General features: G+C 32.3%; 1 pseudogene; it reads left to right on the top strand.

Moving 5' to 3' along the window:
• Window positions 1-1,552: 1,552 nt before the first annotated feature.
• LOC149134952 (5S ribosomal RNA) lies at window positions 1,553-1,671 on the top strand (annotated as a pseudogene).
• Window positions 1,672-19,067: the final 17,396 nt, after the last annotated feature.

Genomic DNA, 19,067 nt, shown 5'->3' with positions numbered 1-19,067 from the left:
GTATTTCATCCATTTTTCAAACATACAGTAAATGAGTTGTATTGAAAATCCTTTCAAGTGATACTTTAATACGTTCGATATGTCCCATGAAGAAAATGTGGATGGATACTTATATACTGGAGAGAATAAAAGTAAAGAAAGAATTTCATGTCAGAAGAATCAAAAATCTAAAATACACCAAACGTATATTAATGTTGAAAGCATATAATTTAGTCCACACACACATACACACACACACACACACACACACGCACACACCCACACACACACACACACACACACATATATATATATATATATATATATATATATATATATATATATATATATATATATATATATACATACATTTTCATAGGTAGATAGATAGATAGATAGATAGATAGATAGATAGATAGATAGATAGATAGATAGATAGATAGATACACATGCCCACATGCGAAATTAGCATCAGAAATACACTTGATGATATATGGATAAACATACAATCAATCTGCGATATATATCCTCCTGTCCATATGAAAACAGGTATATAGATACACGTATATGTACACTTGATTACATACACATCTTTAAACACACAAATATATGCATATGTGAAAATGCATATGCGTGTAGAGATGTGTGGTTTTTTTGTGTTTGTGCGAGCATAATTCAACCGGCAGTTGTCAAAAAAATCCAGCGACAGCGGAGCCATATATACACGCACATTTTCCATATACATTGGTGTACGTGTGTGTGTGTGTGTGTGTGTGTGTGTGTCCGTGCGTGTACGTGTGTGTGTTTGTGTGTGTGTGTGTACGTGTGTGTGTGTGTGTGTGTGCGTGCGTGTGTGTGTAACATACTCATTTCAGTTTCCGTCTCCGAAACCCACTCATCGATGATTTGGTTGTGCCGAGGCTATAGCAGAATACACTTGACAGAGATGCCACTTAGTCGGACTGTAAATGAATACATGCACTTGGCAAGCTAGCTTCATATATATTCTGCCACGCCTACGCATATATACAGTACCGTGTAAAAGTCTTCGGCCACTTTAAACTATTGTAAATTTGTACTAATTGGAAACTTACAACTGGATATTTCGCATTGCGTTTTTTAAAGATGAAACATTGTTTCTGTTGCGGGTCATTTCAATACCCAATCATTATATTTTGTGGTAGAGGTTCTGAATAAATGGTGATGATGTGAGGTGATCTGCCAAAATGGACGTGCGGAAATGCTAGTCCACACTATATTTAAATTATAAATCTTGGGTCTCCGACTTCTATCTGAAAAATTCAAATTACTACCTATACGATACGCAAAGAAATTTTGCTATATACATACATATATATATATATATATATATATATATATATATATATATATATATATACAGGCTTGGGCACAATTCACCCGACAGTAAATCAAAATTCTATAAATGCAATCTGAAATTTTGTATTGAATCAAAAGGAAAAAGTTGTCGCTCAAGAACGATTTCAGTTTGAACACTACAATTTTCATAATCTTTTATATTTAGATGCTTTTATTAAATTCATTCAGTTATTACGCTTACGGCCATATCATGCTCAGAGCACAGGTTCTCGTCCGATCACCGAAGTTAAGCAACGTCGAGCCTAGTAAGTACTTAGATAAGTGACCTCTTCGGAAAATTAGGTGCTGTAAGCGTCCCACAATTTTTAACGGCGATGCATCAGCATGGCCGCAGCTCTCAGCTGAAACTACTGAAAAAATATATATATCAATCTTGGCATTAAATGGTTTTGATTTACTGTTAGGTGATTTTTGACTAACAATCTCTCTCTCTCTCTCTCTCTCTCTCTCTATATATATATATATATATATATATATATATATATATATATATATATATATATATATATATATATATATATATATATATATATATATATATATATATATATATATATATATATATATATATATATATACATACATACTTACATGCACATACAAACACACACACATACACACTTACGTATACTCTTATACACGTATCAGCCATGCTGGAGCAAAACCATGGTGTTTCTGATGTCCGCAGTTTACAATGGAAACACTTTAAATAGTTCACTGAGTATCTCTCATATCCTTCCTGGGTCTGCTGCTGAGTGAGTTATTCCCTTGTAACAAGGGTTCCATTTTATACTTTATTGCGGCTGTTTCATTCTAGAATCTATAGATAGCTTTTGGTTTGTTTTTATGCTTGTGTATGTATGTATGTATGTATGTATGTAGATTTATGTATGTAGGTATATATATGTGTGTGTGTGTGTGTATGGATGTATGTTTTTTTTTGTATGTAGATAAGTTTTGGCGTCGAGTGTAATGCCACATCTTTCCTCCAGTTGTTTGCTGATAATTTTCGAATATCAGTTCCACCTGCGCCTTTTCTAACATTGCTCAGGCCAGAGGGAATAAAGCGATGTGCATCCGTGATGCATTTATTCTCATTCTAACAGTTCAAACAGTAGAATTCATATAACTGAGCCACACGACAAGAAAATGTATATTTGTAAATAAGGGAGAGTGTCTTTTCCTAATCGATATGCTAATTAATATCTGAGAAATGATAATATAATAGATAACTAGGTTAATATTTATATGGTGAGCAAAATTCTTTCAAGTTAAGGAGCAGTGAAAACGGACAAGCTGACGCAGACCACAGCATCGTTTAGTAATATTGCTCTGTTTATTCCATACTGTATGTTTTCGGCATTTGTAAAAAACAGCCTGTTGAGTACACAAGAAGGAAGCAGAAATAATTATGATTCGATCTCGTCGCACTGAACGTAAAGGAAATCGTAGGCCTCAACATACTTCTCTGAATGTTTGCCCTTACAACGTGCTCTACACAAGACTCAAAGGACGATGCCCAGGGCAATCTTACTCAATTCATAACCAACGTCCATATCAAAGAACAATTTAATGTTCTGGCTGATGCATCGTCCGTCTAAATATATAATTTCTTTGAGCTTTGGGCTTCTTAGTGATGTCAACATGACATCGGAACGCGATTCCTCCAGCACCATTTTTACTATAATTTGTCATTATTAACTTTGTCCGAAAAAATGTTTTTGGAGAAAGTTGTCTGCATGACACTTATTTAAAAAAAAAATTGTTACCCTTAGAGAAGCTCTCTGTAAAGCTTAATTCATGCTTGCGGACTGCAAGAGTGACTCTCTTTGGTGTATTGACAATTTTAACCACAAGAGCACAACTCGAATGTCATCTACAACATTATTTTTCGAATCAGACGTTTCTCAGCAGTTATTAGACTACTCTTATAGAGAATGCAATGCCTCGACAGTCGGGAGAAATTGCTGCAACGAATACAAAGTAATCGGTAACTCACCGCACGATTAGACATCTTCAAATAAACGTGTGTAAAACAAACGACAAACTTGAAACGAAGGTAAATGAGACAGCTTCGACGGTTGAAACTCAGAGTAAAGTCATACACAAATAAATGCTTATATTTACGACGCTCAATCTGTGTGTAAGCTCATTACGATACATTTAGGCGTTGGCAACCACTTCTAGAAACCGGAACAAACATAGTTCGGCTTCTGGAGAGTAGATAATGATTACTAGTAAGAATTTCCGAAGAAAGCAATTACCATTATAGGTGGTTAAACACCAGCAATGCAACGCAGAGCAGATTCCTTCCGAATCAGCGTGAAATTCAGTGATAAATCTTGTGATCATTTGACTACAATGACAACAAATAATATTTAGACCATTGCATTCGCATGCTTTAGAAATGATTTTCTTCGTTGCAGTTAATGGGGAAATTTCTTCAATGTTGTAATAGAAAGGATGGCTTAGCGTACTTGGTTATGAACAATTTCATTAGTATATTTTTTTTTTGCTTCAAATAACAGAGACAAATGTACTTGCAGCAGTTATAGTGTTATGCTGTTGATTGAGAGGGCATTATTTGCATCTTTCTTCCAGCAGCAATTCTGAATACTGATAAACCACTCCTAAGAAGGGAGCACTATTTTAGTGATGAGTAGTTGTTCCGTCCAAATGCAACGAGCATGGGATGACGTGTAGCTATTACAGTCAAGGACTACGAAACACGAGGGGGAACGTATTATATTTTTCGAGTATTAATATTTTGTGGTATGAAGTTTATTGTTTGCACTTATACAGAGACTTTTGCATTCATAAAATATCTTAGCTTGGCTGGTGTCATGTGAACCTGCGCTTTGTCGGCGACTGCATTATTTACTCTGTTTTCTCTATTTTTTTGTCATAATGTATTGCAAAAAGTCGCAGCAACTTCGCTGCATCTTTTCCGGGTTATATTTTCTTCTGTGCATGCAAAACCAAAGCGTCTGCAGAAAATTATGTGTGTGTTTGCAGTAATGATATCATGCCTACATTTTTGCATTCATTGAAACTAAGTGCAGATATTCCGATAAAAAACAATCGAATGTTTCATCTGAATTTCAATAAATATATATTCCGAAATACAGGCCGAAATCCGAATATTTAATTTTAGATAATAATTTCATGGTTTCCATTTATGCTAATATAATAGAATACAATGTATATCTTCGGAAAACAGAACTGATAATCTCAACGCAATCTTAGATTTTTGGTTCTTCTCCGAATAACTTTCAGAAAATCAACAACGGGAATGAGATTTATTTCAGAAACTTCATTGTTTATTTGTAACAAGACATTTCAGAGAATTCCTTGTACTATTATTGTCTACATAGTTGGAAAGATAATCCATAGAATATATCGATCAAATATGTTTCTGCATATCTATGTCTGGCAAACCTCAAATTATATTGCGATTAATTTCTTTTATAGAGCATGAAAACGATTTGAGAACATGATATATTACAAATTCTATGAATTTACTCGAATAAGAAATTATAGGAGTATTAAGGAATTTCATAAATCCTGCAAGCAATCATTTATTGCACAACACTATAGAGTTATAAATATAAGATCAGTATGTTCGACGTTCAGATTGATATGTGTAAACCGATGAAACTCTTACGTATTCTTATAGAAAGAACAACCAAATATCTCTTAAAACATTTGAGCCGTCGAATTTGTCACTACACGGCCAGCGGTTATGCTCGTGCTAGAAGCCAAATATACATCCAATCATGCAATTCAACGAAGGTACTTCTACATCACTATTGGATATGCCCAAAATAAACAATCATCAACTCTCCCCTCATCAAAATAAATGTAAGTGTCTATATGCAGATTTTATTTGATTGATATTATATCAAAATGTTTCTTATAACACACTATCTCTTAAAGCAGCGCTTCTTAAGCTTTTTTTGTTCGTGACCCCATTTTTCATCACGACCCTGGGTATTAATATGTGTTTGTAAAATAACATATAAACTGAAATTCAAGTGTTTGAATTTGATTTTCGTGACCCCAGCATTTCTCTTCGCGACCCCAAATGGGGTCGCAACCCATAGTTTAAGAAATGCTGTTTTAAAGAATAAGGCATAAGGAATTCACAATATTGCCATGATCACAAAACGTATGCTAAATATTCTCTGAATTACCTTTAATTATAGGTATTCTCAATCTGCTTCTTCCTGCAAATCAAATAGCAATATCTAAAATACCATCATGAATTGCATATGGAAGTATTATAAGGTATAACAAGTATATGACGCAGTGGATTGCTTTCTGTAATACCATATATTCTTTAATATATATTCTCTCGCTGAGTCAGTTATTCATTCTACTATTAAATTATATTAACTATTGTCAGAATCATGCTGCTTCCAGATGTAACGTAAATAAATGCATAGATGTGTGCATACAACTTAAGGACTGATATGGGATTATTATTTCGATCCAGTTGATTTTGAACTAAATGATACCGTAGTTTGCTTTACATTGAAATTTAAGTATATTAAAGGTATAAAATATTGTTAAGAAAAGAAATAAAATGGAAATTGGCGTGTGCTTTAGTAAGAAGAAATTTATATTAATGCTCATCACTACTTTAGCATTTTTCTTAACCCTTTATTTATTTTCATTCAATGAAAATGCTTACTCGCTAACACAAACATTATCAATGATTAGAATCGATTTTACTTTTACAGTAGTAGGTGCATGTTTTTTTTTTATTAGTTTTGATGGATATATCAAATGAATACATAAATAACTGATACGTTGTTTTGGATAGTTTGCCTCTTGGTCAATAGTTAACAAGTACATTTAATTGTGAGGACATATTTAATAAAAGTTGTATAAGAAAAGTTCCCAAGACACACGTAATACACTTCACAAAAAACACTTTTTAGTAGGCATTCAGATAATATTGTACATTGGCTAATGAGAATGTGCCGTTTCTCTTTTAAAAAAATGACTATCTCTGGACGTAGTATGTATGAGATTATCAAAACAAGTTAAAGTTCATAAAATGACGCACCATTTTAAGTTATGTCTCTTGGTTATTACAAAAACAGTAGTACACATGTTACATTTCCTCACAGCATTGCAGAGAGCAAATTTAAACGCAACAATCCTAACTACAATATATTTATGCGTTCTTCATTCATCTTGGCTGCTTCAAACGTGAATAACCGCCGCAATCTCTTCGTCATCGGAGAACGCTTCTTTCCTTTAGACGACGTTTCGTAGCATACGCTATATATCAGTTAATCAGTGAAGGGATCGTTTAGGCACTGCAGTTCGTCATCGGAGAACGCTTCTTTCCTTTAGACGACGTTTCGTAGCATACGCTATATATCAGTTAATCAGTGAAGGGATCGTTTAGGCACTGCAGTGTTTCGACCTTCTTTTGTGTCTCCTCAGTGGAGAATTAACTAATAATAGTCAACAGACAACTACAAATTATTCGTCAGAAACCACATTGTTACAAAAACGTGGAAGAATAACAACACATATTTGTAGGAAATGAGGCATTTCTTCTGTGTTTAAAACTGATATAGAATCATAGAAATTATATTTGGCGCATTATAAATATATATATATATATATATATATATATATATATATATTCACAATGTCAATGAGTATATGATAAAGAAAAAACTGATTTTTCTTCCGAAATTATTCGCTCCTAATCTTTTACACAAAATATTAATTCTATTTGTTTAACAAATAAAATAGCTATTGATGTTTAATGATATTTTTATAACACCGTTACCTTTCAGCAAATATCATTTATATACAATAATATTTCATAAAGGAAAGAAGAAACAATTTGATTTATTATCATCAATGATATGTTATGTTTTTGTCTTTAATTATTTCAGTAATTTTTTGTAAGAAAATATACATTAAAGCAATTTGTGTATAATTGAAATTCAAATACACTTTTGTACATTCATGGCACATTATTTATTATGTTAAAATATATATTGATATATCATAACATCAATTTAAATATCTCATAATTTAATTTTACTTATTGATTTCGGTTTTTAGTTTGTCAGTATTCGTTCCTTTCATCTAATATTTTGTGACTGAGTGTAATTAATAGACTAAATTCAAATATTTACCAATATGAACTATTAATATTTCTTATTAAAAGCAGTATATTGGTATATAAAATATTACTTCCTTAATACAGATCAACTAAATTTTATCCGGACATAATGTAAAATATACTGAACATGCCCTTCCAGAACGTATGTAGTTACAAAATTTTGCTAAGGTGATAACATTTTAGTGTGATTGCATTGTACACATTATGACGTTCACAAAGAATTTATTTCGGTATATGGAATATTTTACTGTCTATTGTAAATGTGAGCATTGATAACGACATACACACATAAATTACTATATATAGTTTCAGTTCGCATGTATATAAGTTAGTCATTTTTGTTACTTCCCTGTACTGTAAAACAATCTCGTACGATAGATAAATGATTTCAAATATTGAATATTCAATTCAGCGAAACAAGACGCCATTCATATTAAGCAATTTTATTACATAATTCGTTTATTTCTTTCAGTGCGTTAAACACTTGAAAGATTGATAATTTAATCATTGAGTGAAATAAAAGGATGTATATTTCCTTCCAAGCTCTATTGCATTTCCCTATAAATGTTCGCAATATATTTTTTAAACAATTAATTCTCCAGAAATTAATTCAACGTCGCCAAGTAGTGCTAACTTGTTTGAATAAAAAAATAATTAAATGTTGATATGAATAATTCTGGTAAAATTTACGAAGAGTTTATTTGAAAGGATCTTTTGGAATTTTTGTCCTGAATACTCACGTATAAAGAATACAATGAGTGCATATTCCACTTAAGAATTATTTCTGTGTACACAAAAACTGAGAGATAACGCTGTTTTATAAACAACGAGTATCTTCTAACGTCATACGAATATATACGGTGCTATTTATTAAAACACTCTACGCAACAACTGATGTTACTCATTACGTCTAAAGAAGGGAGACAAGTCCCAAGGATGTTGCAGCCCACTATCACTTACGTTGGTAGCTGGTTTAAACGCTTCTCTTTAACTTCAGTCAGTCGAATTCTTCTGAGTGAGTATCTTCTGAGGAGAAACGAATGTGAAGTGCCTGACGCATTGTGTCCATGTGGAGCACAACTTCGTTATGGTAGATGTGTGGAGGACATATCTCAAGACTTTCATAAAATAAATAGTAGTTTGTGACGATAGATAATAAAAATTGTAAGGTACAGTATCTGCATCGGTTCACAGCATGTCCTTTGCTAATTAGAAACTCTCGAATATTCAGGATTATTTTACATGTTGTGTTTGTAAGTTGTTCTTATGAAAGAACCATAATCTATGAATACAGGACACATTCAGTATGATATGTTCAACTATTTCATGAATATCATAGGTTCAGCTTAGCATATGCCCATGGATGACAAGAAGCAAGTATAGGTATAATTTGTTTACAATCTTTTATTAGGCGGCGCAAGAATCGGTAGAACGTTGATTGGAATTCTATGACACAGCCTGGTTGTTACAAAACTGTCAATGTTGTGGTTTGGATTCCTTCGGGCTATAATGGAACGTATTCATATCATATCATATCTAAGAGGTTGATAGTGGTTAAACTAATTTGGGAGAATGTTGTCATGCGAAGTGTAGTTATATTTTAGGCTTAGGCCATGTCATAGTATATTGATTTCTCTTGCACACTGTACAGAATAATGTCAACTATATTGTGACAGGTGAAATATTATCACGCAATAAAATGACGTGAATATTTTTCGCGTACTCACTGTATTACATTATAAATATATATATATATATATATATATATATATATATATATATATATATATATATATATATATATATATATATATACAAGAATAAGGGCAGGGAATCGTCAATTAATAATAGAATTAATAATTAACAATTTTGCCAAGTAGTTCAGTATGAAAAAACCTTTATCGGTAAAACCATTTATCATCATAAATATACAGGGATTAGCATTGAGTTGCCTCTCCAACATACTGAAAATTTAGAAATAGCAGTCAAAGAACTACTGATTCTAAACTACAAATTTTTCCCTAAACGGATGGCGATATTTATGGCACACATAGAACAAAAAACCGGAGGGAAAAGCGTAAACAAAACAAGTCTTTAGTTAATTGGATACGAAACGTTTCATGGTTAAGCGAATGAAAATTACACTATTCCAATCTTCAGTCCAAATATTCTGATAAATTTGAAAGTGTCTCTAAAAAAATTCACGGTAATTTTTGGCCATGCGACACCAAAAATCAACGATAAGAAAGGCACTTACGAATTCATCGGCCAGTGAGTTCAGGCATCTCACCCAAAAGAAATCTATTCCATGTGCGTCACAAATAGTCCCGTATGAAAAGAAGTCCCGTGTGGAGGGATTACGGTTTAACCATCTAACTTAGAGATATCAAATATGAAATATACAAGAATAAGGGCAGGGAATCGTCAATTAATAATAGAATTAATAATTAAGAATTTTGCCAAGTAGTTCAGTTTGAAAAAACCTTTATCGGTAAAACCATTTATCATCATAAATATACAGGGATTAGCATTGAGTTATATATATATATATATATATATATATATATATATATATATATATATATATATATATATATATATATATATATATATATATATATATATATTTATTTAAAAGCAGCAGAAATATAACAAAAAAACCGTTACTCTGAGTTTCACGTTCCCGTTCATCGGACAGTTTTGTTAGAAATCTCCATTTCTAACAAAACTGTCCGATGAACGGGAACGTGAAACTCAGAGTAACGGTTTTTTTGTTATATTTCTGCTACTTTTAAATAAAGCATATTACTCTACCTCTGGTATTTGAGTACTCTTTTTTCCACCTTGTTGCACATTTCATGTGCTAACTCCGGTATATATATATATATATATATATATATATATATATATATATATATATATATATATATATATATATATAATCATAAATATATAGGGATTGACATTAACCTGCTTCTCCAACATACTGAGAATTCATAAATAGCAGTCAAAGAACTACTGATTTCAAAACTACAAAATTATTACTCCAGATTGATAGCGATATTTTTGATACACACAGAACAAAAAACAATAGAGAAGAGTAAAAAAAACACTTGCCTTTAGTTAATTTAGTACAATTGTTTCACAGTTAAGAGTACATAATACTCTATTCTGATCTTCAGCTGAAGATCAGAATAGAGTATTATGTACTCTTAACTGTGAAACAATTGTACTAAATTAACTAAAGGCAAGTGTTTTTTACTCTTCTCTATTGTTTTTGTTCTGTGTGTATCAAAAATATCGCTATCAATCTGGAGTAATAATTTTGTAGTTTTGAAATCAGTAGTTCTTTGACTGCTATTTCTGAATTCTCAGTATGTTGGAGAAGCAGGTTACTGTCAATCCCTATATATTTATGATTATAAATTATTTACCGAAGAAGGTTTTTTTCATACTGAGCTACCCGGCAGAATTGTTAATTATTAATTTTATTACTAATTGATGATTCCCTGCCCTGCATATCTATATATATATATATATATATCCATCTATATACGATGCAATTTACGAACATAGATATTAATACTGATGCTACGATGTGGGACTGATCTCCGAACCAAAATTGCTCGGAAGCAAACTTTTTACCAAGTAACCACACCTGTGCCTATAGAAAATGTCCGGTTTTAGTTGTATCAAACAAGCTGGCAGCTGACGACTTTTCACAGGCGCGATCCCACTAATGTTCGACACGTGGTCTATTGCGTGGTGCGTTTCTACACTAGGCTGTATCGACACACATCCCTTAGGAAACCGCCCTGATGATTTCCTTTACATGCACCATATTGATGCCGAGCTCAGCGCGGAAACGTGATTGCTATAAAATACCGACTACCAAACACTCCCATCCTGAAATTGGCCCACCGACCGAACTTCCGAGTAGCTAGATTACAGTAGTATGCCATCATGATAACATGATGATACTTTATGCACCATTACTTAAATCTGTAATCCTAATTGTTGATAGTTTTTTTTTAGAAAGAATTAACAATCTGCCAGAAACAATTTAAATGGGTTCAAATTTCATTTGAAGCTGCATAGATACCATCGTCATAATCAATCTTGTATTCCTGCCTGAAGTTTCAGTACTATGAGTTTTCGAGGTTAATGCGGTTTAGTGTTAGAAAGCCATACTTTGCATGATATAAGCAAATATATGATTATTTGTTGAATGACTAGTAAGTTTGAAACACGTAAAATGATAATTTATGGTTTAAGAACATAATGTTTCTTCTAAAAAGTACAAGTAATAGATTTGTGAACGCGTTCTTTGAGTTCTTAAAAAGAATCATAAATATTTATACTCCCCAATCATATTTTTATATTGATTCTCGAAAGGTGTTGCAGGTATGTGCAAGTGTATATTCTCAATTTTGAAATATAGTGAATTTACTTGATAAGGACATAAAACAAGGAAATATAAATGAAGAAGCAAATCTTAGGATATATGAACATATTTGAGAATGAAAGAAACCATATATTCTTAAGAACTGACTTACAGAATTTCCATTTGGCTGTACATTAAGCATTGTACTACTTTATAATAGAGTATTCCAAAAGTTTACGCAGATTTTGAAAAATGTATCTTCTAAATGATTACAGACTTAATGTCAATCAACTTGACCCACATAGAGTTAGATATTTGTGTCAAGCATGCACCGCATCACCATTTTTACAGAAAGAACAACAGGAGTTCCAATTTGTTTTCAACCATAAGTTTAACTTGAAATGTCTAACATTCTGCAGTATGCAATGGTAATCGACAAAGTAAACATGTTCATATTTTTAAGGATCCTTTCACCCTAAAAGTATTTTTTCTATTCATTACTTCGTAATTGCAGAAACATTCCATAAGAAGATAAATATATTTTATACAGAATCAAATGTACCGCACTATACAAATTTTGATATTTAAGATCGGAATATACGTCTTAAAGCAAAAGTAATATTTGCTTTTCATTTTGAAAACATAATTGAAAGTTCCATAAACCACAAAGTGATAGATTCTATTTAGCTTTATAAATATTGCTTCCGATCAGGTGTTTGTTTTAATTAGAAAAACAGCCAAATCATTGAATACACAGTGTGTATTAATTTTGTAGACTCAATTTGATTAAGATAAAAGGAAATCAGATCAAACCAAATGGCTTGATTTATTAATTAATATCATAGTTATTGTTTTTTTTTCTATATTATACTATGTTTTGTCTGTAAAATTACAATGCGCAGTTTGATGTAAGGGAGTATTGTTATTTAGAATTATTTAAGATTTCATTGAAGATATAGTTCGAAAAATTAGAATTCATGACAAACTCAATTGTTATTTCTGAATGTAAATGTATAGAATGTGCATATCACATGTATTCTTCATAGCTGTATATTAAAAACGCTTGAAAGCATGGGAGTATTTGAATAAATATCAAGTATTTGTAACGACACTGCTTCCCCAATGAATCATACAGGTCACTATGTAAGAAAGAAATGTTCTAATAATTAATTAAAGATATATACATACCAGTTGTGTCTCGTTATATACAACCACGAATCACGTGTGCTCACGCTAACACACGCTTCTTTGTCCGTGTATACATATATACATACATACATACATACATACATATATATATATATATATATATATATATATATATATATGTGTGTGTGTGTGTGTGTATATGTATGTATGTATATATATACATACATACATACATACATACATATATACATACACACACACACACACACACACACACACACACACACATATATATATATATATATATATATATATATATATATATATATATATATATATATATATATATATATATATATATATATATACAAAGCATCGTCACATGAAATGACAGGGATGTGAGTTCGAGTCCACAGCTAGTCACCTACAATGTTCTCTGCAAAATAGGGATAGTTTATCCTATTCAGGCTACATTATTAGCATTATTCTGCGATTGAGAATATATAAATCACTTCTTTAACTTTCTAAAAAGACATCTCAACGCTTCGTTTGTTTATTTACGTTTGTCGTAATTTGAATTTTTATATATATATATATACACATGCGTTGGCAGAATTGTCAAACTCCCTCAAAAACAAAATGGGTCAAGAGTCGGGAGAAAGGTACCTACATGACTGAGGATGTGACACCCCACCAGCATGACTAAATAAGCCGAGGGAGAATTATACGCAAAGGTGCAAAATAGGTGTGGTGCTCTAGCATGACCGCCACCGTTTGACTGAAACTAAGAAGAGCGTAAATGAATAAAGTAAGCACACAAACACAAACACACACACACACTCACAAACACACACACACACACACACACACACACATATATATATATATATATATATATATATATATATATATATATATATATATATATATGTGTGTGTGTGTGTGTGTGTGTGTGTGTGTGTGTGTGTGTGTGTGTAGGTATTAGTGTTTATCTAGAGGGAAGACGAACACGATTAAGATATTAAGATATTTTCCTATTTTACTTAACATGAAACTAACTGTAGACTTAATTCACAAATAAAGAAAATCTATCCACCAATGCAGTATTGAGCACTCATTTTCATCGTTCGACATTTACGCGTATATATATATCCGTATGTGTTTGTGTGTCCGTGTTTGCGTATTCATACATTGTGGTGGATGAGGTAACATTCTCAGTCTTATGCATATGTCGCTTCTCACTAACATCACAACGTTACCTTTCATATTATTAGATAGGACACGACATTGAGAGGCATCTTACTTCTCGATGATATAGTTGTATACTTATTATTCGTGGACAGCATTAGCCATGATGAAGCGAATCCATGTGTATGAAAATTTTGATTATTCTTATTCACCATACACATCTTCTTAAGAATGTATAATATTTAAGCGAGTTAAAGCTATCTGCTATATAAATTAGGTGAAAAGTTCCGACTTTTCCTATGTTATCATTTCTATTTACAGGATTAGTTAAGGCACGTGTCTCAGTGTTTTGGTGTATTCGCATCTCGATCGTCAGGTCCTGATTTCGTTTACCGGCGTCCTAGATGAAGACTCTTTATTTTCCGGTACTCCAGTCTAGTACCTCTAATTCAAATGAGCGACTACGGCACAATCCGCATCACACCGAATCTCTATGAGAGCTATGTTCAGAGTACGCGTGTCTGTGGAGCACTCACCCACTTGCACGTTAATGTCACGACTAGGTCTTCCGTTTATCAAATCAACGTAAAGACTCGTCGTCGTCGTGATCGACGAAGGGACAGTTACGGGATTAACGAAGAGAGATTACCTGGAAACAAATGTTTTATTCTTATGGCTTGAATATATGTTTGATAATCACCAATGTATGATATTCTTCTTCAAATTGTAATGTCAAAAACCACTTTACACATATATTTTTTTTCGTGCTTATGAGATTTTTGTGAACGTGTTTATGTTTCAATATTATTTATATCACGCAATACAACAGATTTAAATTGAAATGTGATATATTCTGTCATACATATTTATACAAATCAAAATAGATGATAGCAAAATCCGGATATCTTTCTCGAAGATATAAAAAATGTTCACGGGAAAAATAAATTTCAGAAGGTTAAGAAGAAATAATTCGGAGAAATGGAATTTCTGATAGAAAAAAATCGATTACGCATAGTCGTGTAGGATGATTTTCGATTTCTGAAATTAAACAACAAATCAAATTATTCTTCTAAACAATGGACTATGGGATAGTGTTACTGCTAAAGACAGAGATAACAAACAATAGAAGCAATAATCATTACCGTCATTGTATTGGTTTTTGTTGAATATATCGTCCATTACGTCAAAAGTTAACACTGCTGTAAAAATGTTGATAGTAAAATCGTGTTGAGCAGCACGATTTCCGCCAGCGTTTGAACCCGCAACTAAAGGTTTATACTTAAATGCTACATGAAATTTATTCCACCTGTGTACTTATTCATTCTGTCACGCCCAAAATATTCTTAATAATGCTAGTAGCAATGTAATAACAATCTTGTTTCCAATAAAGTGTTTCTTAACACTTCATAGCAACGTACTCATTTATTAAAGGAATGGAAAAAAAAAAAGCATGTAACTTATAATGGAGTCGTGTATAATATTAAGAGGAAACGAATACATCAATCAATTTAGCCAACAAAAAACTGCTGATTACTAACGTTATACTAATGTAATTTACTGTAGTGCTTTATTGAAAACGTAAGAAAGACGTTGGGGATGCATGCCTGAAAATGAGAAGAATTTAGAAACAACAGCATATATAACTAGATGAATTGATAATAATTGAAGCAGGGAGTGATGAGACTTGTGAGAAGAAGGATGTTAACGGGGATATGATGAAAAAAAAATAGGAATAACATATAAAGATATATGGAATAATAAGAAAAATATGAAATGATGAAAACATCCTTTACAAAGAAGTCGACAAAATTGGCGATGCAGGATTAGAGAGGAGATGAATAAAAACGGCAAGTAAAACTGCAATAAAAAGTACACATTTGGGAATATTAGAAGCAGGAAGATTACAAAAATGACAGTAGAAACCAAATAAATGTAACTGACACATGTGTATAATCCTATTTTATGAAGATTAACAAACAAAAGCAATAATATACTAGAAAGAAGACATCGGGGAAGAAAATAGATCATAAACACGACTGAAAAGTGTTATTTACGATAACATTTATAATGGGAGACAAACAATATATTCTAGTATGAATCCAGAAGACCCAATATGCAGTTGACGAATTGATTGGCTAGACATAGCAGCCAAATCTCTAACTACTTTGCTTAGAAACAGAGGGCATATGTACAATGCTTTCCTAAAATATCTTATAAGAGAGAAGACACAGCGATCGTAGTTTAGCTTTTATTTCATCATACCTTCTCTCCGACTAAAACGGCACACGCATCAATGCAGATATTTACTTTTGCAGATATTTATGTTACAGTGTATGAGAAATAGAATACATTTACTGTAGCTCGAAGCATCAATAGCAAAGCCATCAATAAATGCGATTAAATATCGTTGATCTTTGAATCGAAAACTCATCTAGTTATACTGCGTTAATTCTAAATGAAAAAAGTGACGAATTAAAGCGCCAAAGTTAAAGCGCCAAAGAGAACGCCTTGTAAATATTTGTTCAGGCATTTTTTAAAATTCAAATGCATCCGACTTAAACTTAGCTATTCGTCCTTCTGCGGTTAACCAATATGAAACTATTCACTTGATAGTGCCGATTGCATTTTTCCCCCAATAATAATAGTAATGATAATAATAATAATAATAATAATAATAATAATAATAATAATAATAATAAGAAGAAGAAGAAGAAGAAGAAGAAGAAGAAGAAGAAGAAGAAGAAGAAGAAGAAGAAGATGAAGAAGAAGAAGAAGAAGAAGAAGAAGAATTTGGAGCATGCGAACAGTATATGTTGGGCCTATGGTAATTGGTGCGTGGGGAACGGTAACCCAATATATAGACAAATGGCTGAAGGCGACTGAAATAGAATGCCCGGTAGAGCTCCTAGACAACGCTTGTTTCTCAGGCTTGATATAAGCACTTGAAAGACTGCCGAAAATGTCTGTATACCTAAGGATAAAGGTTGTAAACTACTACCTACATAAATTCTACCAGGAATAAGACCAAACCGAAGCCAAATGAAAAGTAATAATAAATACCCTGAAGCAGACAGTGGCTCTAATGGCTTCTCATCTTAACATATAGGAAGTTATATCATGTGTGTGTATTATTTTGCTGTAAAAAATGGGCTACATACCCCAGATTTACCTGTCAGTTGCTTGCCCTTTTGCATGTCCCGAGCATGTCCCTTGGCGTCTAACAATATGTGCGTCTATGATCATGACCCCGCCCTGATTTTCATATAGGTGTATATACAAAAGCTTTAAAATATCAGTAATGTAAAGTCAAAATATATCTAGTGCAGAAACAACATATGAACAAAAGTGTTAATGAGATGTTTAGAAGACGTAATAACATGACATTTTATTTGGCATCATTCACCTACTGTGCTATAATCTGGTCTTCAAGCTGAAATCTGTTTCCTAAGAGTTACTCAATTATACAAAAGTGATTGCATAATAACATACAAAATAACAATGGAAGAAGAAATAAGCTCCGTACAGAAGAAGGAAAGATTGTATTATCGTACAGAACTACACATAAAATTATAAACACAATTATTACGACGCGAACACACGCGCAGAAATGTACGCCTAGACAAACTCTAAAACAGGCATGAACAAACACAGGCACGCACGTACACATATGCAAGAAAGAGGTCAAAAGAATAAGAGATTTTATCGCTATTGATAAGCAGTAAAGAAGGCATTAGGCAAATTATATCGAAAACGAACAGCGATATCAAGAGAAATACAAAAATACATCGACGCGCATACACGAAAATTTCCAGAGGCATTTTCACTTATGTTTAAATACGTATAAAAATATATCAGCTCTCAGATTTTATGTGCGTATCTGACTTATGATTGTCTCAGTGTTATGCGTAAACTTGTCTCTCCGAGTGTATGTACAAAGATTTACAAGTTTGACGTTCCTACACTCACAAAAATGCATATAAACAAATATATATGTCGTTGAATTTATGTATCTGTATTTCTACATATTCATGTATATGTATGTTTGTGTGTTTATGTACCATTATATAACAATATTAACTATATATACATAAATACACACACTGACTTATATAACCATACACACATGTATATATATGTGTGTGTGTGTGTGTGTGTGTGTGTGTATGAGCGTGTATGTACACGACTATACAAATATAAATAGTTATTCTCTTACATATATCTGTAAGTAATCCATCGGGTGCGTGTCATCTAGGAGAAATAGATTGAAAGTCACACACTAACGCCATACTAATGTGCATCTTCTCGTCGCTGTCGTGCATATATAAACGAGGAAACGAATATGTAGGCTGGAAAGCAGTTTATTACGTTACTTCAATATATCATTTACATGGCTTTTGTTATGCCATAGGATTTATTTGCAAAAAGTAGCTGAATAAAGTTTCTCACAAAACACGCATAATCGTTTTCTATGCGGGTAAAATACGTACCATATATATAATTATACGTGTGCGTGTGTGCTCCTGTGTATGCATGTATGTGTATGTACATAGTTGTTTAAATCTCTGTCAAAGCACCGATAAGTAATATTTTACAAAACTCTATATGGAAATGTAAAGTAATATTTAATACATCATGGGTAATAGGAAGGATCATTATAACTGTAGTCTAAGTTTCTTATTTCACATCTTTTAACTGGTAATCCGAGTCTGTCTCCTATTATTTCACTTGAGAATACATTTTGAAATTTAAAAGTCTGTGATATTCCTCGGAGCTCATTTTAATATTTGCGAATTATGGAGACCATAAATGTGTTCA

Source organism: Octopus bimaculoides, chromosome 6, assembly GCF_046866305.1.
Source record: "Octopus bimaculoides isolate indiv1 chromosome 6, ASM4686630v1, whole genome shotgun sequence".
In the NCBI taxonomy this organism is placed as follows: domain Eukaryota; kingdom Metazoa; phylum Mollusca; class Cephalopoda; order Octopoda; family Octopodidae; genus Octopus; species Octopus bimaculoides.
This window is presented reverse-complemented; position numbering and strand designations above follow the sequence as displayed.